The sequence below is a fragment of the Cyrtonyx montezumae genome, unplaced genomic scaffold, assembly GCF_038088225.1.
Source record: "Cyrtonyx montezumae isolate F1298 unplaced genomic scaffold, pur_monq_1.0 scaffold_8, whole genome shotgun sequence".
Classification (NCBI taxonomy): Eukaryota; Metazoa; Chordata; class Aves; order Galliformes; family Odontophoridae; genus Cyrtonyx; species Cyrtonyx montezumae.
In genome coordinates this window covers 74,148,234-74,172,467 of record NW_027072089.1, presented here as the reverse complement: position 1 = coordinate 74,172,467, position 24,234 = coordinate 74,148,234, and the positions used below count along the sequence as shown (strand labels likewise).

Sequence of the window (24,234 nt, the reverse complement as noted above, 5' to 3'; positions counted from 1 at the left end):
CTCCTCAGAGTGTTCTCCAGGCTAAAGAGCTCTTAGCAATCTCAGCCTGTCTTCATTGGTGAGGTGCTCTAGCTCCCTAATTCTCTTTGTGGCCCTAATCTGTAGGATCACCTTAGTCCTACCCTTTGTGTTTGGAGCTTTAGATCTGGATGCAGTAATCCAGGTGAGATCTCACTGGAGCAGAGTATGGGGGCAGAATCACCCCCCTCAATCTGCTGGTCAAACTTCCCTTGATGCATTTCTCTGATCTTCATTCACACATCCCATAATCCATTGCAGACATGTTTAAGTGCATGTCTTACTGGAAGACAGCATCTCCAAGCTCTGCTGTTATTATCAAAGAAAAAACATGAGGCCAGGAGGAGCGTATCACACTGCTAAAGAAAGCCACAACCTTTCTCTTTTTTCTGAATGACTTGCAAAAAATGACAAAGTACTAAAAGTGGTGACTTCTCTTCATAATGAGACCACCAATGACTGTCATTACTATTATTGGTCATTACTATTCAGCTGTAGAGCAGGGCTCCACATTTCAGGCAACTGGCTTGCTACTTGATGAATGTTGTGGCCAAGCTGGCCAGAAGCAGTAGGGATGAATGAAGCCCCAGCAAGCTTTTTGTCTGTGAGACTTCCTGTCTGCAATGAGAAATCTAGTCAGAGCTCATATCACTCACCAGCACCTGTCTAACACTACTGATCCCAATTCAGGTGACTTATTTAGCTTACCTATTTTACCACCATTTCCTATGTTACCACTATTAACTCCCAAAGACCTGGCAGAGTAGATAAAGCCTGTATTGTCCAGTTTTTTTCTTATTTCCCCTCCAGACAAAAAGTTCTTAATAGATCTTAGGCCAGCAGAATTGAGTGGTGCAGCCTTGATTGGTGGCATCATTTTGCTTTACAGTGAAGTGATTGAGATCAAGGAAAAGTGAACTTTACTCCATCTAGGTTTCTTGCAAAGTGTGGACAAAGCAAACCCATTTCTTATAACTTACTGGAAGAATCTTTAGAAACTTAGCAGCTAATATGGGTAGGTGTGAATCTGGTGAGCATACAAGGAACTAGAAATAAGTTCTCTTACATGTCCTCGTATAGAGGGGCAGAACTGGAAACTACAACTTCAATTCAATGAAATGACAGAAGAGTTTTGAAAGATAAACAGGAAAATAATCTTTCAGTAAAGCATTGGCAGCCCAATCAGGCACATGCTGATAGAGCTAGAAAGACAAAACAGAAAATTTGTCAGATTTAACAAGAAGTTAAAATTACTCCCCGCAGTTTTTTAGTTTTCTTTGATCAATTTTGAAGTGACACATGAAACATATGCCAGGGCAGAAGTATACATACTATTCCTGGGCTTTTTGGTATTTTTTTATTGTTTGTTTGTTTTTCAGATCCAATCCAATGCTCCCTAGAAATAAGTTAATTACTTTATTGTCATAATTGACCATGATAGTTTTTTTCTTTAAACCAAACCAAAGGAAAAAGACAAGCCACAAAAAAAAAAAAAAATCCAAAAAGCAGTCTTTTAAACTCTGCCATTTATCTCTGTCATTCTCTTTTAAAAACAAAACTAAACCAGAAAATCAGAATTATACACCTGTGATCTGCACCTATTCAGTTAGGCTTTATTTTAATTCTTATTTTTATACTAAAAACATTTCTTCCATATGTTCACACCATCTACTTTAACATCGTTGTTTGGCATGATATTTCATACCATATGTTTAAAATAATTCACTATTATTTCTCTGTGTTCCTTACCAATTTACCACATTTCTAGCATCTACATCAATGGAACATCTGTGCTGAAGTAGTCTTCAGTATTATATGTTTTGGAAATTGTGCTGATGGTGGGTATGAAATATCCCAGGCAGTGATGACATGCCTCATTTACTAGTAGTGGAAGTTCAGTCTTCTTCATGGATGAATGTAAATGAATTTTTTACTTAATTTCTAAAATTGGCCATACTATCTACAAGACAGCTGTTTCTTTCATAATTATAGCACTTTTTGCTTGAACCTTGCATACTCTGGTGACCTGCCTCTTTGTCAGGAATAAATGACTGAAAATATGACTTAAAAATAAGCTCCAATAATTGAAATTGGCCTTTTCCTCCTCTATTGCAAATACAAGCATTATTTCAAGAGGTTACTAAGTAAGTCCATGTATCCCTGACAATATATTTGCAGCAAAATTTATATGCCAATTCTTCTATTGACTTTTTTAATGAATTTTACACTTGGATTGTACATACTCCTAAAGTGCTGACTGCATGTATTTTAACTATTTATCAGACTACTGTTTCTGGGCAACTGCAAAGATCTCTGTTACAAAAAAATCTCCTTTGTCCTCAAAATTCAGGCAATATAATTTTGCTTTTGCTTTTTAAACCTTGTTCACCCTCCAGCTGATTACATTACACTTTTGTCAAGTTACATGAAAAAGAAAAGAAAAAGAAAACATCCAAACAACAGAAACCAACCTTCCCTAATTTACTTCAGCTTTGTTAGATTTTTCTCTTAACAAATGTAGTTTAAGAACTAGGTGAATGTCCTGTCTGTGGTTTCAGTTCCTCTGGGGCAATAATTATGTTGTGAAATATTTTCTGTCTCGTCTGTGTGCCAGCTCTCAGCCTGACAAAATGTAGAGCAATTGAACTGCTGTTTAATTAAATTCTGTTTTTCAAAATATGGTTCCTAATGAAAACATTGACAGACATTTAAATATAGTGACATTGGCCAATAAATTGCTCAAGTATACACACTTTAAAATATTTGATTAAATATGACCTGCTGTTGGCTAATTAATGTTTACTGAAAAATCTGACTATGTCAAATAATAATTATGGTAAATTCCATGTTTTACTTTTTTACTTGCATGTGGCAGTTAATACCTCTTCCACATACCTTGCCCCTCTCCCATCACTCCTATTTGGATAGATAACTACTGAGAACAGATTCAACTGCCTGGAATCCAAGTTCTGTAAATTAGAACTGAAAAGAACATATAAATATTAGACACTGACTCTCATGAGCTGGTTACTAATCAAACACAGCAAAAAAAAAAAAAAAAAAAAAAAAAAAAAACATTCCCACTCCTCGTTTAACATTTTAGGTGTAAAACTTTGGAAAAATCTTAAACAAAAGGATTTAAAAGTAGCAGCAGTTGTAATACATCTTAGATTTAGATTCCTCAATCTTATTTTCAAGCCACATCTCTATAATTTCTATGTAAGTCTTTCTTATTTGTTGTCATAAACAGGAAAAGGAGAATAGGAATATATTTTTAAAACATTCAATCCTTTCATCAGCAATATAATCTTTACTAATCTCCTTTCATACATGGATTGGTTTGTTCAGGCATATCAGCACCCTCAGAGAAAGAGAACGGAGCTGGAGAATGGTTCCTACCACTACCACCCTGACTTCAGTCTGTGGCATTCTACAATATTGTTATGCATACCCCTTTGTCATGGTTTTATGATTTTTGGTACTGGTATTCCACATCATAACATCATGTAGTGCATTTAGAGTTAAAGAGTTAATGCTCCAGCTCCGTGGATCATCGATAGTTCCAGGTATGCCTGTCTCAGAAGAGAAGAACTCCATTCCCCAGAGGACTTTGCGATGCTTTGCGTTCTTACGTGTTTACACTCAGAGGGAAAGATAAAAACTGTCTGCAGTCACGGGACTCTCTCTTTCCTTGGGGATCGACTCAGCAGTGGGTGCTCGCTGCTGTCCGCCTTCAGCGTTAACGTAAGGCCTTCAGTTTATTGGACACTCTCTTGCTCATTTTATTTGATTTATTAGCTTTAATTCCAATTATATTGTATTATATTGTTATTTTGCTTTCCGATATCTTATTTAGTAAATGAGCTTTCCTCCTCAGATCGTTGCCGCTGTTTTGTTCCTAGGCCCATCTCCCTTTTCCCTTCTCCCTCTCCCCCTTCCCCTTTCCTGGGGCGTGGGTCCGTGGGTCCCCCGCACCAATCGTCATGGAACCGGGCCGAACCTGCCCGTAAACCGTTGACACCCTTCCATATTTCAGCCACTTTTAATCTGAATGTCATACTTCCTTCCTTACAAAGGGCAAGAAGAAAGAGGCTTAAGAACCATTTTTGTCTTCCTTCTGGCTTCTTGACTTGGAATAGTGGATTCTCTTCCAATATCAGTTAGTCAATATAATGAGTTATATTATTTATATTAGAGTTATATTAATTGCATAAGAACTGGCATGAAAATATATGCATCAGTATTTTGGACAAGACTATCCTATTCCTTTTCCTTAGAGTGAGCTCATAAAAATAATAATAAAAAGAAGCTTTTAAATTCAGAATTTATATTAAAAAAAAAAAGACTTCTTAAGGAGGCGAAACTCCATTTGACTATAGAGAAACAATATTAACCAAAAGTATTCACACACAGCTGTCTCTCTGTTCATTATGTACTGTTAGGACATGCCTTCCATTCCAAGGTTTTTTCTGGTGATAAACGTTATCTGCAAGGGAACCTGTAGCAATCTTGGTATAGTCCTCCTAGCATCTATCAATTTCCTGCTTCAGTCAATATTTACATGTCAGGATTCCAGCTGAGTACTTTACTCTCCTCCTTCTTGATTAAATAAAATGTTTTGGGGAAGTTCACTCTTTGAAAGAGACTAGTTTATTCCAAGGGAATGAACAATTTCCCACTTGCATGTATAGGATGGACTGCTTTTTGTATATTGTGTCCCTAAACAAACCAACAAATACATGAATGAAAATAACCATTCATCTTAGCTGCTAATCTAAAGCTTTTTTTTAATTCAAAACTCTAGTACAGGTAATAAAAGTAGTCATTGGAAGTAGTATTTGTGGGCAACATAACATACTTCACCTTCACCATATATCTGTCACTCAGGTCCCTCTTCCTAGGGACTGAAATGACAAGTGTCCAAAAAGCTACTCATGGTAAGCCTTATTTTATTAATATTTTCTGTCACGAATCCTGTCTCAAAAAGGTGATAAAGCAGGAGTGAAGATAGCTTATATCTGCAGTACCAAGAGAAATTTTTCATCTAGAGAAATCACTTGTTCAAACATTTCTTTAAACTGTATAAGAAACAAAAATAATTTCATGATCTAGTCAAAATGAAAATGAAGCTTTTGATTTCTAACCAACTAAGAATTGTAAGTCTTTTTCCTGCTGTTGAACAGATGCTGAAGAAATATCTAAACAGGACCAATAGATGTGGACACTTAGATTTAATTCTCTCTGATATTTCTTAATTGTTTTTTATAGATTTGAATCCGTTTTTCAGTTATACTTCACCTAGAACAACTGCATCCCACAAGAGTACAGCGGAACTTATTTTAAAACTGATCTTACATTTAGCTACTTTTTTTTTTTCTCTGAGACTAATTATGCAGTACCACATTGGGGTGTCGACAGCTTGTGGGCCAGTTTGACCCAGTTCCATAACTAATAGTGCAGGGGACCCACATAAACCCACACCGTGAGAAAGGGGAAGAGGGAAATGGGAGTGGGGAGGCAGATGGGCCTGAAAACAAAACAGAAGCAACTATCTGAGGAGATAATTACTAAATATGAGATCAGAATGCAAAATAACACAATATAATTGGAGTTGAAGCTAAGAAATCAAATAAAATGGAAGGAAGGGTGTCCAAAAACAAGGACCTTATGCTAAAGTTGAAGGTGAGACAGCTAGGGAGCCTCCACTGCAAGGGGAAGTCTCTGGGACTTGAGTGCAGTTTCATCTTTCCCTCTGGGTGGAAAATGGGAATGCAAGGTCCTCAGAAAACAAGGTACTTGGAAATCAGGCAGTCCGTGGACTTAAAGCATTAACTCTTTAAATCCCAGTGCCTCACATGATGTTATGATGTGGAAAATTGATAACAAAAATCATAAAACCATGACATGGAGAGCACAAATATTTTAATTGTTTGAACTGACAGAGGGAACACAGGAATTAACTGTCTCTTCCAGATAGTTAAAGTCAAGAACTAAAAATGGGAAGAAACCAAAGTGTCAAGAGCTAGCACACGGGATCAGAATGTCAAACTGGAGTCAGGAGAGAAGATCAGAAGTCTGAAGCATTTATCAGACAGAAAATGACTAGAAACACAGCTCTAAGTAAGCTTATTACTTGAATACAAGTATGGTCACAGATACGATCTTCATTATAGGGGCACTCAGAGTGAAGAAATTCAGACTAAGATACCTTGCATGAAGCTGAGTATATAATGGTTCTGACAGCATCCCTATTAAGATTTATGTGTTGAACTTCCAACACGGCTGCAAAAAGAGCAACTCTGCCACCTTTGGTCACTGTTTAATATACTCTCTCAAATTATTAAAATTACTTTTTTTTTTTTTAATAAGAGCTCTAAATTATATCTAAGGTATACAATTCACACAGAAGCCATACAGGGCCAGTATGCTCATAGGTCTCCCTGTTCTGACCTATTGATAGTTGCATCAAGTATATAAACCTTCACTCTACTGCCAGTCTAAGATATGCAACTATTGAATAGTAGAATATGCTTGTAAAAATGTGTTTTGTATTGACATATGGGGATATAAAGTTATTTTAAGTACAAAAATATGAAAAAAATATATTATTCCTTATGAAATGTAGTGATAGATGAGAATTTTTCTCTGACTATATTGGTGGTAAGTTATAACAATAAATAAATTACTGTCCCATAATCATTGGATCAGAGACTTTCTCTGTCTCTTTTTAAAATAAAGGAAAATTATCCTACTGACATAAGAAGGAGCATATTCAGATGCAGCTATTTATTATTGCCTAGTGATAAAAAAAAATCTTCATTCACTATTTGGAATACTCAGCAATAATTCCTATATTTATATATATTTTTTCACATCATATGGTTCTTTACAAGAACACTTTAACTTTATGGTTATTTGTATATTGAGAAATATGTTTAGATTACAAAATTGAAGCACCAAATACTTCTGATTCAGGTAGCTTGTTCTTATTTAAGGTTTAGTTTTCATAGGAAACAAAACTAAGGTGATTGTGCCCCATCTTCATCTGTCATAAATGACAGTTGCTTTTGAACCTGGTGAATCTCAATGAGACGTGACAGAATAGGAATCCCAGAAACATGAAGTCTCACCCCTGTTTATAAAAAATGACAGTTGTGTGAGAAGCAGAGGACTAAATTAATTTTGCATGCTGGAGAAAGAATCCAGTACACAAGTCTGGTCACTTTGAAGAGTCATTCTGCATATTAGCTGCCAGCTGGCCACTCTGCACAGAAGTACAGCCAAACTAGCTGTTGCACATGCTAACTCTTGCCCAATAAATATGTATATATTATATATATATAGGGTAGATAAGAAGAAACATGGAAATATCAACAAAAGAATGTTATGGAAGACATTCTCTATGGGGAAAATATAAAGCAGTTTAGTTTGACTGATTCTGGAACTACTGCCTCCTACTCTGTGCCAACTTCTCCTTCCCTTATCTTTAAGAGTCTGACTATCTAGCATGGTATGGTCAAGCACACTGGCTATAATTTTGAAGTCAGTTTGCAATAATTCAGCTTGTAAGAGGAGAAACAGCACTGGTGCCGTGAAGCAATTCATTACAAGAATAGCAGAAAATAATGGAGGGGTCCATGGCCAGTTCCCTAATCTTATGGAACTCATTAAAATCAGTGGGAAATTGCTAGGCACAAGTTACCTGTTCATGGGAGATTACTTGAACAGAAGTTGTTACTTTACAGAAACTGTGAGTCTACTAGTAATGTTAAAGGTGCATTACCCAGAATGAGTTACAATATTGAGGAAAAATCATGAAAGCAGACAAATTACATGAGTGACTGGCTTTTACTATGAACGTCTATGAGAATATAGCAATTACAATGTCCAGGAGTATTTTGCAGATCAGTTTGAACAATGTCTCCACAGTGGTTTCTCTTTATCTCTTTATCTGGATCATATCAAATGATAGTGGAGGCTGGGGTATATTTTCATATGGTGCTGGCTACACATTAGGACTAGGCATTCCTAAAATATTTAATCATACTAATGATCTTACACTGGTCTCCTGTGCTTATCAACTTGTTATGGAACTTTACAACTAAATCCACTGAAATGTAGTTACCATTTTCAGTGTGCCTGATTGCTGTTGCCGTGGGAACCATGCTGCTTTCATGGAGGTAGACTACATTAATGTGTAAATATTCCTTCCTTCAGTTTGACCAAACACCTCATCATGGAGAGGCTCACATTACCTCAGACTAATTCCTATAGACCTCTCATAACATGTGGAAGGAAGTACACCTGGCACTCTAAAGAACAACATATATACATGTCTTTGTAATAAATTGAAGTTTGTCTCAATTCACAATCCCCATTGTGAAACCAAATGTGCCGTACTGAGGTCCAAGAGCATTCAGCACAACTTAAAACTGAATTCCTTTCAACACTACACATCCCATACCTCGTTTAACTAGTGCCATTTTAAAATTTAATTTATTTTTTGCTGTTTCTTTTTTTGTTTGTCTTTTTTTCTGAATAGAGAGGAAAAGGTAACTCTATCATTTCCATCTCTATCTATCCTTATTAGTAAATTTCTAGTTCTAGAGTCAAATGTGAGAATTAGCATTTTGGAGTTTATTTTGTAAGAAAAATGCACACCAACTTCTTACTCCACCACACTTCATTTTATTGAAAGATGACCACTTGAACTGAAGAAGGTCAGGTTGAATGGGGCCCTGGGTAACCTGGTCTTGTGGGTGGCAACCCTGCCCATAGCACAGGTTTGGAGATAAATGATCTTTAAGATCCTTTCCAACACAAGCTATTATTTCCAACACACTATTATTCTGTGATTAGAGCTCAGAAGCAATCAGGCTTCATCCCTGAACCCTCTATTGATGTTTTGATGCCCAACCATAACCAGAGTTTCTCGGGATTTTGGCCAATGGGACAGTAACAGAACCTCTTTTTGCTTTAGCTGCTTGTTTTCGTGAAGTTTATGTGAAAATTACATCCTAGAGACTTGTAGCCTTCTTTTAATGTTCTTGAAATTGGTTAATGGGTTCAAAAGGTTCCATCAGGAATGTGAGTAACAGCACAGTTATATACACCTCATAGTTTTAAGAAATCACCCTGAGGAATCTTAATATTGATATTATATTAAGAGATATATCAATTCACTAAACTGTGTTACAATACACCTTTCCATATCCTATACAAGCAATTCAAAGGATGACCTCTCAAAGAACATCCATTATTTTAATGGGAACAGACTACGTCCTTTGCTTCAGTTCTGCAACATTATATAAATGTTATCTTTTTAATATTATCCAACAAAGCTTCAACTGAAAGTCAAAACAAGCAGGAACAACCTAATCAAAATAGTTTCTATTAGTCTTAAAAATATGTTATGGTGACATACCCCAACTTCTTCTGAACAAAAGCATTTCTTCTTAGTGGATCTGTCTATAGTAGATTCTGAGGAAGTATAAACTTGTAATCATCTGCAAAAGGGTTTGATTCAGTAACATTCTTGTTAATCTTAAGGGATTTTTTGAGTAAGAATGGATTTAAATGCGCAGTTATTTGTAGGCACATGCTCATATGCATCAGTGATTTCTGATTGAATGGAAAACCATAGCAAACTGAGGTTAGAAAAAAAGATTGTCTGCTTGCAAAATCGAAAGATCAGCCCACCTTAACAGACAAAGTTAACTCTGAAAAGCTATTTGATGTGAGAACTGACCTCATTATGTTCATAGAATCGTAGAATCACTGAGATTAGAAAAGACCTACTAGATCATCCAGTCCAACAATCCACCTATCATCAATAGTTCTCACTAAACTGTGTCCCTCAACACAATGTGTTGAACACTTCCATGTTCAGTGACTTCTCTGGGCAGTCCATTCCAGTGCTTGATAACAAAATAAAATTGTGCCATGCCTGCAGGTACTGCAAACCACGATGATGACCAGAGCAGAAGGAGCAAGCTCCAGATCCAACTCCTGCACTCAAAATGTTGTACATACATGTTAAACATGCACACATGCACTATCATAAGAGTTACAAGAGATACCAGAGGTATCCAGCCAGAAGAGATACAAGAGATACCAGAGGCTTCAAAATGTAGGAATAGAAAAGGTAGCATGCTTCAAGTTCTACAGATACACTAAAATAGATATGTGGGATATCATTATGAAACAAAGTGATCAAGCTATCGTCTGAAAATGTCACACACAACAAAAATAAATCTGCTCTGCAATTAACTATATTTAGATGAACTATGTAAAATCATAAGCAAAATGCTAAGTAGTCCTTTATAGTAACTTGATCTGAGATTATTTATATCTCATTAGAATTTTATGGTGAATGTGTGTGTATGGCTTGGTTGTTTTTTTGTTGTTTTTTTTTTTTTTTTTTTCTTAACCATCCTGATGAAGTAAAGTACTGTGAAGGTCTTGCAGGACAAGGCCAGAAAAGTCAAGCATACTCATTCATCATAACATATCTACATACAGTTTCACATTTCCAATCTATTCACTAAAGCATCACACTACCAAAGAGATGTAATTGTAAGTGGGTTTTCACACTCCATCTCTTTCATATTTACTCTAGCATGAAACAGTGAGGTAAAGATCAATGAGTTGTACACATGTCAGTAAAGAGACCACTAATGTTACAAATAGCAGTTAAAACTAATTTAAATTGTGGAAAAAAGGTGTCTATTGGTTGAATTTGCTGAGATTATCAAATCTTTTAAAAGCGTTTATTTAGTATTCATTCTTTCACTGGGTGTTTCTTTGTATGAGCTAATGATTGTGGCACAAAGAGATTCTAAATGTCTATATTTTCCTCATCAAACCCTTCCTGCAATAAAAAATAATAAAAAAAAACAAACACAAAGAAAACACAAGCAACAACAACAACAAAACATCTGAAGTCCCTAAGCTTTGGAATAGTCATGTCACTCTTAGTGAATTTTATTGCCCTTGATGTCAGCTACTGCAAAATACCCTGGCATCTAGAAGTCCAGTCACTACACTGCTGCTGGAGAGAAACAACTTTTGATCACTGTTGGTATTCTGAGAACCTGGAATAAAGATGTAAGTTGAGGATCACATGTAGCCTTGCCACTGCTTGGAGCTGTTTAGTCACACTCTGCTAGCTGAACTTTAAGCTATATCAATAACAGAAGTCATTCTTCTTCTGAGTTTCTTACAAAATAAATAATAGCAATATACAATCCAGTCACAGCAGCTATGATCTGAGGATTTTATGGAGTGGATATAAAGAATAATGAAGACCTTCAAGCAAATATAGTTAGTAAAAGTCTCTAATTTTACCACATTGCAAACAAGTTCTGGTACTGAGGTCTTGAACACTGAGTCAGCCAATTCCTTGTGGCTGTACTATGCTTAAAATTATTTTGGCAGCATGCAATATTACTTTTGTCATTTCCTGTTTCTTCTTTGTTTATCTCACATTTATAGCATATTGGGAAGGTGTGGGACACATGGTGTATAAATGCATCTGTTTTATATATATGAGAGAAGCTTAAAAACACCACCATATTGAAAGCTTAAGTAGAAATGTTAACATTTAGATTTTTTTAACACTGAGAAATTTGCGCCATAAATTCAGGCTATGATTGTAATAGCTAGTGAAACTTATTTTGGAAAAGAATCACAGAATCACAGAATCATAGGGGTTGGAAGGGACCTCAAGAGATCATCGAGTCCAACCCCCTACCAAAGCAGGCTCCCTACACCAGGTCACACAGGTAAGAAGTCTGTGACCAGATTCATCACTGAAAAACAAGGACTACAAACAGACTTTATGGTTCTTGTCTGTTTACTATCAGATAGTTTTAACAATATTTAGATTAGAGTGAAAATCCAGGGAATATTTTTGCAAACTTTCTCCCTTTGAGTAAGTTGCTCATGCATGGAATTAACACTCTTTAAGCTAAGTATCAGACAAAGAACTTTAGTCAAAGCCAAGCCTTTTCAGACATTTCACTGACTGCAAGGTTTCTTGTCTCTTGATCATCTTCATGATCTTGAGGAGTAGCATTTATTTGGCTGACTGCTAGTGTTGTAAGCATCCATCCACATCTGAGCTAAGAATCTGCTTCCTTTCCTTGACAGTAGAGAACAGTAAGGATTTTTAGGGCAAACAATAAGGATTTTTAGGGAAATTGTTTAATTTCCTGCTTTAGCATGTCAAGAATACTGTCTTAAATTCCAGTGATTGGAGTTCCAGTGACTACAAGGAAACTTTGAAGTGACTAATTCATACTGTAGAGATCTGCCATGCAGAAATTAAAGTAGTCCAAAAAAGCAAGCTCTATACATTTTTAAGGATGAAATCTTCATACTGAGAACAAGGCAGAAAGAAGTAGGGATGACAATTTTCTCTTGTTTTCCATCAATTCTGCTTGTCTTTTCAGGTACCAACTCTCAGCAAAGAACTCTGGATTCCAGATGACTGCTTGGACCTCACCTTCAGATAGACTCAGTGGAAGACTTAGGACAGAACTAGACTCATATGCCAAAAATCTGGTGTTAGAAAACACATACAGCCTGTATATTCTTTCAATTACTTTCACATTCCACCAACTCACCCCATGGCAAACTACAGGGAGAAACAGTGATGTGTCTGATTTTGTTTAAACTTAAGTAGTGTAATGCTTCTCATTAATTTATAAACTTAATCTAGATATTAATCCAGATATTTTGTTTCTGTGTTCTTAAGTGGAATTTGATCTTCAAATCCTTTGACTAGGAAGTGACAGTGTTGTTGAATAAGAAAAGAGATTGTCTAGTAAATATAACAGGACAGTTTTCACCTCATGCTAGCAGTTTTTACAAATTCTGGCTACTAACATACGTATAGATAGTAACTTTAGCACAGAAGCAGTTGTTAACTACTAAAAAAAAATAATTGAAATTGTCTATGATGTGGCAACTAGTATTTTTCTCCTATTTCTTGCCTCTCAGGGTCATTATTGTACTCTAGTTGCTCAGAGCCTTCACAGTGAATATTTTGACCAACTCAGATTCTTTCAGAAGTATTCAAATGAGTGTTCCTACTGAAATGTATTTTTATTTTAGCACAACTTTTTATAAAAGAACTTAGAGAAAAAGAAGGCAGGGAAAAAATCAGTTTCCAAATTGTCGCAAATGCATTAGAATAAAGAAAATCTTTTCAAATAATGTTATCTGAGCTTAAAAAACAAACAAACAAACAAAAAAAAAAAAACAGAAAGAAAAAAAAAACCACCAACAAGTGGAACAATGTTTATCCATTCTCCAGAAAATCCTACATCAAACTTTTTGCAGTGAATGAAGCAAAGCAGGTTCATCGAGCCACATGTCCCACATACTAGTGAGGTTGCTAGTTATTTTAGGCTATGGAGTGACACGGAATATTTTTCTATTATTGTGTTCTACTCTGCTTAAATGAGGGCTGAAAAGATAGAGCATTCTGGTATAAAGGTTATGACATACAAAAGATTAAAATATTTTATTTCAAATCCTTGCACCACTGAAAGCCTGGGAGAAGTGTACACTGCAGATACAACAGCAATTGTCTGAAGTATAAGAGCTATTTCGAGTGGGAGTGGGAGGCAAGCACTGTTGGACTCTGAAGCCAGCAGTGATTTACACATGCTGCAGCTTCCAGCAATTCATTCAAGCTGTTACTGCATTAGCTCGCTTGTCAAATAAAGTAGACCATCTATTTAATTTTTTACTGTGGAGGCAGAATAAAAATAAATAAATAAATCTAACCCTGACTCTGTTGATAGAAACTTTGCTTAACTAAAGTGTTCTCAGTCCTTAAGAAATCCCACTGTATGAGACTGACACAAGTAGAAGACAAAAAAAACTCCAGACATTTAAACCTAAAGCAGAACTACTTAATTATTCTGTAGTACAGCAAGATCTATCCTAACATACTGCTGGAGATACCAACCCGTAAAGCCACCGATTTAAGATAATCTTCCCACTCATTTGTGCTTTGACTTTCTGGCACTAGCTGTTCATTTACTACAGAAATCCCTTGATAATGTAACTCATGTTTCTGAGTAGCTCTGACTTAGAAGTTTAGTCCTCTCATAAAAAGGAACTTCCATACAGTGTTAGGGGACTAGCACTAGTAAAGAAATCAAAGTTGCTTGTGTGATTTAAAAACAGAACTTCATTGTTATTGAAATTTATGTTTCTAAATTCTTATCCTCTGCAGTCTGTACTTTTAAAAGCATCACTTTTACAATAACTGCATGCAGCATAGCTAATACTGGCTAGTCTCAGACTCCTCACAGCAAATTCCAAACTGAACAAGGAATTGACAGAGAAGACCTGGTCTGTATGCGGAGAGAAGGAAAACCTCAGCATTAAGCAAGAGGTAAACTTCAACATCTGGAAGAAGGCATACTTACAGTTGCTATCTTCATTTAATCATATACCTTCACTTACAAATCTACTGAACAGACACTCATAGGCTTCCACAGGTGCAGAAAAGCAGGTTCTGATTAACTTCAAAATGTTTGTTATTCTGCTTTCATTTGAAAACTTTGAAATTAATTATAGTCTTCAAAACTACTGAAGAAGGAATCTGATGAAGGTCAGGCAATTGCTGCTCACTGTGTCTTTCATCACTGATAAAGATGCAGTGTCCAGTCCTACAGAATCATCACAATCAGCCAGAAAGTTACAGAACATCTACTCCTACTGACTGGCATTCGGCTAAAGAAACATGTCTAATCAGCACTTAAGATCCTGACAAAGACGATTTTTCCTCAGTATTTTGAGAAACCTGATCTAATTCAAGACTTCTGTTTGAATCTTAAGAATGATTGAAAATAAGGTAAACAGGACATCTGCTTTATTGCATATCCATTAATCATTCTCACCAATTTCTTTCAGAGCATGCTCTTTCTGAGGGACGTTTTCCAGATTGCTGGTGTCCTAGGGCTGTCTATCAGCAACACCATTCAAAACAAGAATGCTTTATAAATGCTTCTGGCTTTGAGTATGTTAAATTATGTATCAGACTTAAACCAGTGAAAATGCAGTTAATTGCCACATGAGATTCTCATTTTCTCTCCAAAATCAATACTGAATTCCTTGATAGGACTTTTCCTACCCAAGTGCTGTGTCAGTATTTTCAGAGTACATGCAGTAACAGATGACAGACTGTAACAAGATTTTAACACTGGTGCATAGGACCAGATAAAGTGCTAATGGCATTGTTCATTTTCAAATACTGCCAGGACTATAACAACATTCTCAAGTTAAAAGGTTCATGAAGTGTGTGTGAGACACTGTGTGCTCAGACTACTCTTCCCCATAGACATAATCATTCACACTGTTAATCTGAAACTTGCTAAGCACCAGAAATAGCTTGTGAAAAATCAGTGGGATTGCCTCAACTTTTCAGCTAGGCAGGGTATACTCTACATCTTCATCTTGGATTTTCACTGACTTCACTGTCAGGGGAAAAGAAAACAAGTCATCTTAAGGTGCTTGGCTGTTTTTCACACAGGGTCGTTTCCCAAAAACTTGTGTTGACCATTAGAGCATTCTGAAAAATAATTTTCCGAAGATTAGCTGTAATTTTAACTAAGCAAAAAATGTATCTGTCCCCGTAGCTCTTCCTACTTAAGAAACTTGTACAGTAATCTGCCAAAAATGTAGCATTTTTAAAAACCTAAGTGCAAGCAGACAATCTGTGTTTGAATCATCTTGGAAGGAAAAAGTAATTCTCACTTACCCTTTTCTCCTACAAACTGGTGCTTTGAGTCACAGTCAGTTAGATTCCTTTCAAAATGAGTTTGGGCATACCAATCACCTCGCTAGCCAGCCCAGCCCACTGCAAATCAATCAAAAAAGATGAAATTAGAATATACTGTGGGAGAAGTATAGCTATTTCTTCCAACAATAGTTTCCATTTCAGGCTATGGGATAACTTCTGTTCCCTCTAGAAAGTCTGAAGGTTATCAGAAATTATTTTCCTAAGTGACTGTTTTCTGTAAGGTTTGCAAAATGAAGTTAGTAGCAAGTGAAACAGTAATAGGTAGGCTTTCCAGGCAGTATTATTTTGGGGTAATAATTTTACATACCAGGCAGTCCTGTGTTGTTGTTTTTTTTGTTATTAGATCTTACATAGTTATAACACCTCCATCATTCTTTCCAGGTGTTATGAATGGACTTAGGATTTCATATTTCCTTTGTGACCAGAGAGCACCAGCTAGATAAAGTCAAGAAGCCTGAATAGAAAGTTAATGCTACCTGTTTCCATTTTAAATTTGTCAAATTATGCTTGTTCTGGGGTAGTAGCCTTGTCCCACTGCCAGATAAAGGATACTTCTGGAATTCAGGCTGCTTCCACAGTTTGAATCCACTTGTATAGTTTGTGTGTAGGGTTTGTCAACATACGATGCTTGACAGATTTTTAGAGTAAACAACAGTTTAAAATACTGTGCAAGATAATAGCACTGGAATTTCAGGTATAATGTAGATGTGCATTTCTCTTGGCCATTTTAGGTTATCCTTTGGGATATATAGAAAAAATAGCATTATGATTTCAGGATCACAGTTTGTTAAAAGGTTGTTAATCACATAGACCACAGGTCAGATAAAAGTTTCAGGTAAAACAGAAGAGTTTGCATGGACTTTCCTGAAATAAATGTTTGCTATAAAAACCAGATAGTGTTCTATTGCTCGGGATTTTTTTCTGATTTTTTTTTTCCTTTGGGGGGTGGGGGAAGGGAGAGATTTTTGTATTTTGTTTTGTTTTGTTTAATATTATTCTCTTGCCAAGTTTTTTTAATAGGAGGTCTTCAACAACATGCCATTAAAAACAAGAATAAACAAGCAACAATGATCTCTAAGCAGTTGACATGAGGTCTGTTTCCAAGAATAAAAAAAAAGCATACATTTACAAAAATTTTACATTTTCTGAAGCAAAAGTAATGCCATTTATCTGACTACTGCAGGTACATTTCACAAAATCACGGAGTGATTGAGGATGGCAGGGATCTCCAGAAGCCACCTAGTTCTGTCTGCTGCCTACACACCCAGAGCAGGCTGCCCAGGTCCATATCCAGGAACCTTTTGAAGATCTACAAGGAGATGACTCCACAACATTTCTGATTCCCCCGTGTAATATTTTGTCACCTGCACAGTGAAAAAAATGTTTGCTGATATTTTGATGGTATTCCTGTGCTCCAGTTTTTGCCTACTGCCTCTTGTCCTGCAACTGTGCACCACCAAGAAGAGCTTGGCTCTTTCTCTTTTGTAGCCTCCCTACACGTATTTATAGATATTGATGAGATGCTCCTTGAGCCTTCTCTTCTCCAGTCCCAGCTTTTTTTTTTTTCCTGCCTTTGAGTTAACTCTTCAGTTTCAGTGGATAGGTGAAACAACATAGCTAGTTTTAGCAAAGCCTTATGAAAATATAATCACAATGTAAAAAACAAGGAAACCATTACAAAGAAAATAAAATGAATAAAAGTTGTTGTGGGATACTTGAAGTTTCACAGAGAATTTTGTGAGAGTCTAGGTCTTTCTGTGAGCACAGCTGCTGGAGCTGTGTTTTAAAAATAAATAAAAATAATAAAAACAGCAACCCAAACATTCTTGTAACAGATGGAGAGCTGCAGCATTGGAACCAGTAGGCATTTGGACAGAATATTTCACTTACTTCAGAATACATCAGAGTCCTAAATTATGCTGGATTTTGGTGTTTAGAGAGAAAAATAAGTGCATTGGAACTAATAATAAGCAGACCTAAAATCACATCTGAATTAGATAATTTCTATGCCAAGATAGAGAAAAACGTGTTTTCTAAATTCCATTGTTTTGCTTTTTCCCCTAACTCCCCAGAGGGGCAGCTATTGTTTTAAGTGGAAAGAAAGACTTCCAGAGCACTGATATACAGAGGAGCAAAAGTTATGAGGAAATTCTTACAGAAAATCTCTGGATTTACTTTTTTTTTTCTAATTAAAAATGAATACAAATGATACTGGGGGGGATGGGTGGACAACAACACAGTCTCTAACACAGTTTTTAAATCAGCTAGTAAATTTTGTGACAGTAATTAGGATTAAAAGAGTGAGAGAAAATAAAAACAACAGCCACACACTTCCCACTAATTACTTTATGGCACACACACAGATGCACACAAACGAATTTCACTATTCATTGCTCTGAGACATTTTCAAGATATAAACAAAATTACAAATTCAACATAGACTTCAAACAGGATTGAACATATCGGCAAGGTTCCTGGGGTAACTCGGTTAAAATTAGCAGAGATATTCGAGGAAAAATCTATAGTCATTATGAAGCAAAAAATTATATGAAGCAAACAGTTGTGAGTTGTTTCATTTTTACTATAAGCAGAAACATGTTCATTGTCAATAGACCAATTGATCCTTTTACACTATAGATAACCTATATACTACAGTATATTATGGTAGACTAAGTTATGTTACTGTAGACGATTCTAGAACTGAAAAGAACTCTCAAAGCTGAAATTCAGCAGAGAATAACTTTCTATCCACCAAGAATTGTGGTGTGTTTTTTGGTTTTTGTTTCTGTTGTGTTTTTTTTTTTTTCCTTAGGAGACAAGCTCAAAGGCTTTCATAAGAAACAATACATCATAGATATTTGTTGAGGTAACCAGTTACATTGCTGGATTTATTTGACAGTGTAGGCATGTATGACAGCAGTCACAGGGCTTAGGGGAACACAGATCAATGGCCAGCAAACTAATATGAGGAAATGTAATCTCTCTGCAGGAAAGGTCTGTCATCTTTTCCAGTTCTACTACTTGGAAAGGATCATAAGATAAGCAAACTAACAACAAAGATCAAAAACATCCCCTCCCAAACTTAAAGTGCAGCAAACAAGGTATTTTAATTGCCTCCTGTTACACTGGCTGTACTAGCCAGTTATAGCATTAAAATATTGCAGAGATTTACCAATAACAACTGCAAATACTAGTTGCTACTGGAATAACTAACTCATATTTATTATGTTGTTCAAACCTAGGGGAAAAGTAAATATTAACTATACCTTCAGGATCACAAATTGTTTTTTCAAAGTTAAAGAACATAAAATTGTGTAACAGAACAATTATTTTCATCTCGGTTTCTATGCAGAGAAATTATGATGAGTTAAGATGATTTCCTAACAGTTAACTCCTGACATTGTTCTTGACAGTAGTGTCTCTTTTTGGTTAGCAATGGAAAAAGTAATGATGAAACTATTTATGGAACTTCTCATAAATACAAAATCTATAATGCATTTATTTTATGAAGACTCTCAAAGGTACTTCAGGAAACAAAGTAAGTAAAAAATAGTAACAGAATATTACTAAGAAGGAAAAAAAAAAAGCCAAGAAAAAAACATTGTAACCTAATATTTTTAATAAGCTATCAGAACAAATATCTCTTGTATACTTCTTCATACTCAAGTATTCTAACTAATTATAAGCTAACAGTAACAACATTAACCACTCCTAGGAAAAAAATGTTCCTTCGACAGATAGGAAAAACGAAAAAGAATAAATCAAAGTGGGTACTTGTCAGTTCAAAGGAGCACCAGTTTATTTCACATCTTCTTATGAACTCAACCTTCTCCTAATTAAAGTGATAATTCCCAGAAAGGTTGTGTTGTAAAGTGTGCTTACAGTAAAATCCCTGACTTTGTGCTTGAGTATAGCATTGTGATGAAAAGACCTGAAAAAGAGGGAAAAAAATCTTTTTCAAGCCCTTTGAATTTTTTAATACAATTTGTAAGACCTCCTGTAAATTTATTTTGCTTTGAAATGAACTTCATACAGAAACTAAGGAAATAATAATCATGGTGTCTATTGCACAAAAGCAACAGATGTGCTGCCAATGGTGTAGCTCAGGCTTGAGCTCTAGAATCAAAGGATGATGCTCTGAAAATCACCTGCTCACAACTTCCATACATTTCACTCTGGTGGCTGTTATCTCAGGGTTCTCTGTCACCTAAGCGCTTGAGAAAAGGCAGTCTGTTTAGTATCTGAAACATGAGTTTAGAAAATTTTGTTATTGTTTTTAAATGTACAGTTTGATTGATTCTTCAGATCCTATAATTTCTGTATGAAGTAAGATGTTTGTGTGATAGGTTTCACTGAAAGTTTATTGCAGTTAGAGATAAGGACAAAACAATCTGATACAAGTTATCAAATCTCAAAAAAAAAATTAAAATAAAATAAAATAAAATACTGGTTGCCCCTTTCTGTTCTTCCTAGGACATATTTTACATTGTTTTATGTAGATGTTTATATAACTCACTGAAGTATGAAATATTTTCTTTATGTAATTTCTGTCATATCAAATTTTAAAAAGACTGATTGTTAGACTAATAAAAATGGATGACTAAGAGAATCTGGTCTACAATTGGATGTTTGGGCATAGTGATGACAGATTTAAAACAATTAAATTATGAGATTTATATAATTTTGCATGTGTGATTACATTCAGATGCTAAGAAAATGAAGTGGGGAGGAAAGGAGTGAAAAATAGAAAGGGATAAAGATCTTGACATCTGCAGAGGGTGAGGAAGTATCTAAAGAGACTCGTGTTTCTGTCATAACAGAGTTGTTGCATGATAACGGAGCATAAACTGCAAGGTACATTTGTTGGTAAATGAGAACTCCATTTCGTCTGTTTCTGATACTCAGAGCCAGACTTCCCTGTCATTGAGTATCTTCTCTGAGCATATGTCAAGCATATGTGAAGGTATCAGTGTAGCTGACTGAAAAAATCTTGATTTGAAAGAAAAGCATCAAGTGTTTCATTTAAAAAAAAAAATTATTACAACAAAGCTCCTATTTTTCACTTACAAAATGACACAGCAACTTCTGGAAAGCATGAGAGGAAATGTACAGAATGTATAAACGATATCAAATTGGTTGAAGTCAGTATTTTGAATCTCAAATGTTTATAACAGATACACCTTCCAACCTAGTCTGATTTTCATGCATATAATTCCTTACAATTTCTGGTATCTCAAAATTTTGAACTCGGCTCAAATTTTCGTTTTCTTCTTTATAGTTATATAGAGATGCCATAAAATAAAAAGTTGTGAATCAAAATGATTTTCATTATTTTATCTTTACCTGTACTGTACTATATTGCCATATTAACAAGAAAAAAAGCCTTACTAGCCCCAGATTCTTTGTTGGGATACTCTTATATTCTTGTGTATATTAACATACTCCAATCACCATCAGTTCATCTGATAGATGAAAATATTATCTAGGGACAAAGAGTTTCAGAATGCCACATAATATGGAAAAGAAATCAAGAGTCTACTTCTTATTCATTAAGTGGAATATGACCCTCTCAATCAAACTTCTGGAATTTAAGCACACTTTGAGTATCCATTCATATTCTTGAAGATAAAATTCCAGTCTGAGCTTTGTACTTAAAAGGAAGGACATCACTGCTCTTTCTGTGTGAATTCTTCATTTATATTTTACTGCTTTGGCCCTTGGAAGACAAGACAGAAGATCTCTAAAAAATAACATAGACAAACATACTGAAAGGTCTGAACTTGGGCAGAATTGCATAGAAAATAAGTTCACTGTTGTTTTCTGTAAGAATGTTTTGTCCAGATCTTTACTGAAATGTTGTAAACCTGTACTTAGACCAAAAGTTTTGATTTTATCTGTTTTGATATGAAGAGCCTTTACGGATTACTGATAATCTCTAAGAATTAAAATGGCTTAAATGAGCATCACTAATAGCATGAAATCTTTAAAGCATTTCTTATCTGATACAATGAGGACTTTGATGCTTTTGAGTCAAGTATCATAAGACATTTGTGTCATCAGAGGGATAAGGCTTCATTAGAAAGTTTTTTAGAAGTTATGTAGTAATGCCCATATAAATGTCTTCTGTTACATTCTGCAAGCACTTTGAAGTCTTAGTTTAGACTGACTTCATGAATGAAACACATTCTGTCAACATAATGATCACATATCTCAATTGTTCATGTTCTGAAGTGGTCAAAATGAGATTCTGGATTGATTGTTTAAGTCCATAGAGACCCACCAGTTTAGCCATTACTTGTCACCAACTCCACCCTAAAAGTCTTGTGGCCAGTATTCGTTGCATCAAAGACCAGTAATCTGAATTTATATTATTCAGATTTACAGGAAATCAAAAGGATTTGGGTTCAGGCCTGTGATCACAGCACAATTCATTTTTGAGAATCAAGATCTGAAAACAGCTTTCTCTCACCACCCTCATTTCCACTTCGATTAACAAAACATATATATCAAGCACATTAACAGTGGTAGCTTGCCTGCTGATAGTGAAGTTAGTGCTTTTCTTCACAACACCCATTATCAAGCATTATCAACTTGTGAACAGATGACGTGTGAATACAAGACTGTGAGATAAACAATGGAATTGAAATCAGAATAAGCAAATTACATTGATTGTGCAAGAAAAATATTTTTTTTTTTTGTTTAAGGAGATTTTTATGCCGTTATGCCAAATGTAGAATGAAATGTATGACATATTTTATCCCTTCCTCTCACAGTAATAAGTAAAGAACATTTAGAAAAGAATGGTAGGCATGACTGAACAAATAATAAGTAATAATGATGATGTCTGCAGAAAATCCATGAAAAATAATTATTCTGGCATTAATCCAGCATATAAAAAGATTGAACTATACTTTTTTACTGAAGCAAGATGCTTCTGAGAACAAATGCCAATAACTATATAAAGAGCTTTAGGTAACATTTAGATCACTTGAGAAATGTTAATTTGCCGGTAATATATTTAGTAATAAACTTTGCTGTCTTGATACAACTGCTTTTGAGATCTAGACTTGTTAAAAGGAGTACTTTCTAATAAGGACAATAATTAGAACTGAGTTTGAGGTACAGGAGGAGCCAAGAAGTAGTACCAGAGAGACTAGCAATAATGGCATAGTGCATGTGAAACCTTAATTTTATTAGACATAACATAACTGCAGATTAGTAGAGGGCTTAAAAGAGTGAAGAAAAAGGAAAAAAAATCCTCTTTTTTTTTTTTATAAGTCAAGACAATCAAGAAAATGTATGATTTTAAAAATTTATAAACCAGAAGTTGACAGTAATTTTCTCAAGCACTCAGGCACATTGCCCTTTTATATTACTATGCTCTATGAATTATGAATTCTGGATGACGAGAAAGCCTGCGGGTGACAACAGAGCTGTAGAGTCAGTAATGCATTGTCATTTCACACTGGGAAAGTTCTACTACACCTAGCTGGAATTTTCAAGTTCTAATAATGTCACTGACTGCAAGAGATTTCACTGAGAGATGTGATGAATATATATGCTCTGTTGGTAAGATGCTAATCCCTAATAACTAGAAAAGGGTTGAACACTGTGTGCTTGTCAGGATTTTTGTCTACCATGAATCTTCAGATGTCACTATATTCCATCACCATATTTCAACTACTTTAAGTCAGAAATTGAAGCATACAACCAGTTTTCCAGCATTTAGAAGAATGAAATTGGAGTAGAAAAAACAGGTGTTCTGTGAGATTTACATGGCTCATGTTGCCAAGGAAACAATTTCTTTTGGCTGAGTAATGGTAACCCCGGCTGCAAAGCTGGCAGCATAGAACAAGGAAGGTTATTTATGTTTAGCATAAAGCATATATTTAGTATGTGTACACACACACACACCCTTACACTGAAGAGGGAAAGACCTAGCAAAACTGAATTTTAACAAAAGCATTGAAGTTTGGAAAACATGAATAACTTCAGTCATTTGAGGAACCTGCTGATAGAATTGGCATTGGCACTGCCTTAAGTCAATCCCACTGAGGCATTTTAGTGCCTACTTGATACCGAGATTCAAAAATGCAAAATTAAGGTAAAATGGAAAGCAAAGACCCTCTTGAAGAGAGCTCATCTGCACCTTGTTCCAGCCAAGTACTTAATTAGATGCATAATACCATAGTGCCTACTCAAAAGATGGTGAAGAATTGCTTATAAATTGTCCAGTCTAACTCTTTTGTATTCTAGAAGCCTTAATTCTGTATCTAAAAATCAGATCCATGACAATGGACTTTTGCACAAAGAGAGTGAAGTAGTGAAGAAAGAACATTATAAGAATTTATTGATTCATCTGGATCAGAATATGAGAAAGGTTTGCACATTTTTGC

The 24,234-nt window shown here is 35.4% G+C and overlaps 1 pseudogene; it reads left to right on the top strand.

Annotated features, from left to right (window-relative positions):
• The first annotated feature begins 7,525 nt into the window (after positions 1 to 7,525).
• On the top strand, positions 7,526 to 8,283 carry LOC136058882 (serine/threonine-protein phosphatase 2A catalytic subunit beta isoform-like; annotated as a pseudogene).
• The last annotated feature ends 15,951 nt before the right edge of the window (positions 8,284 to 24,234 follow it).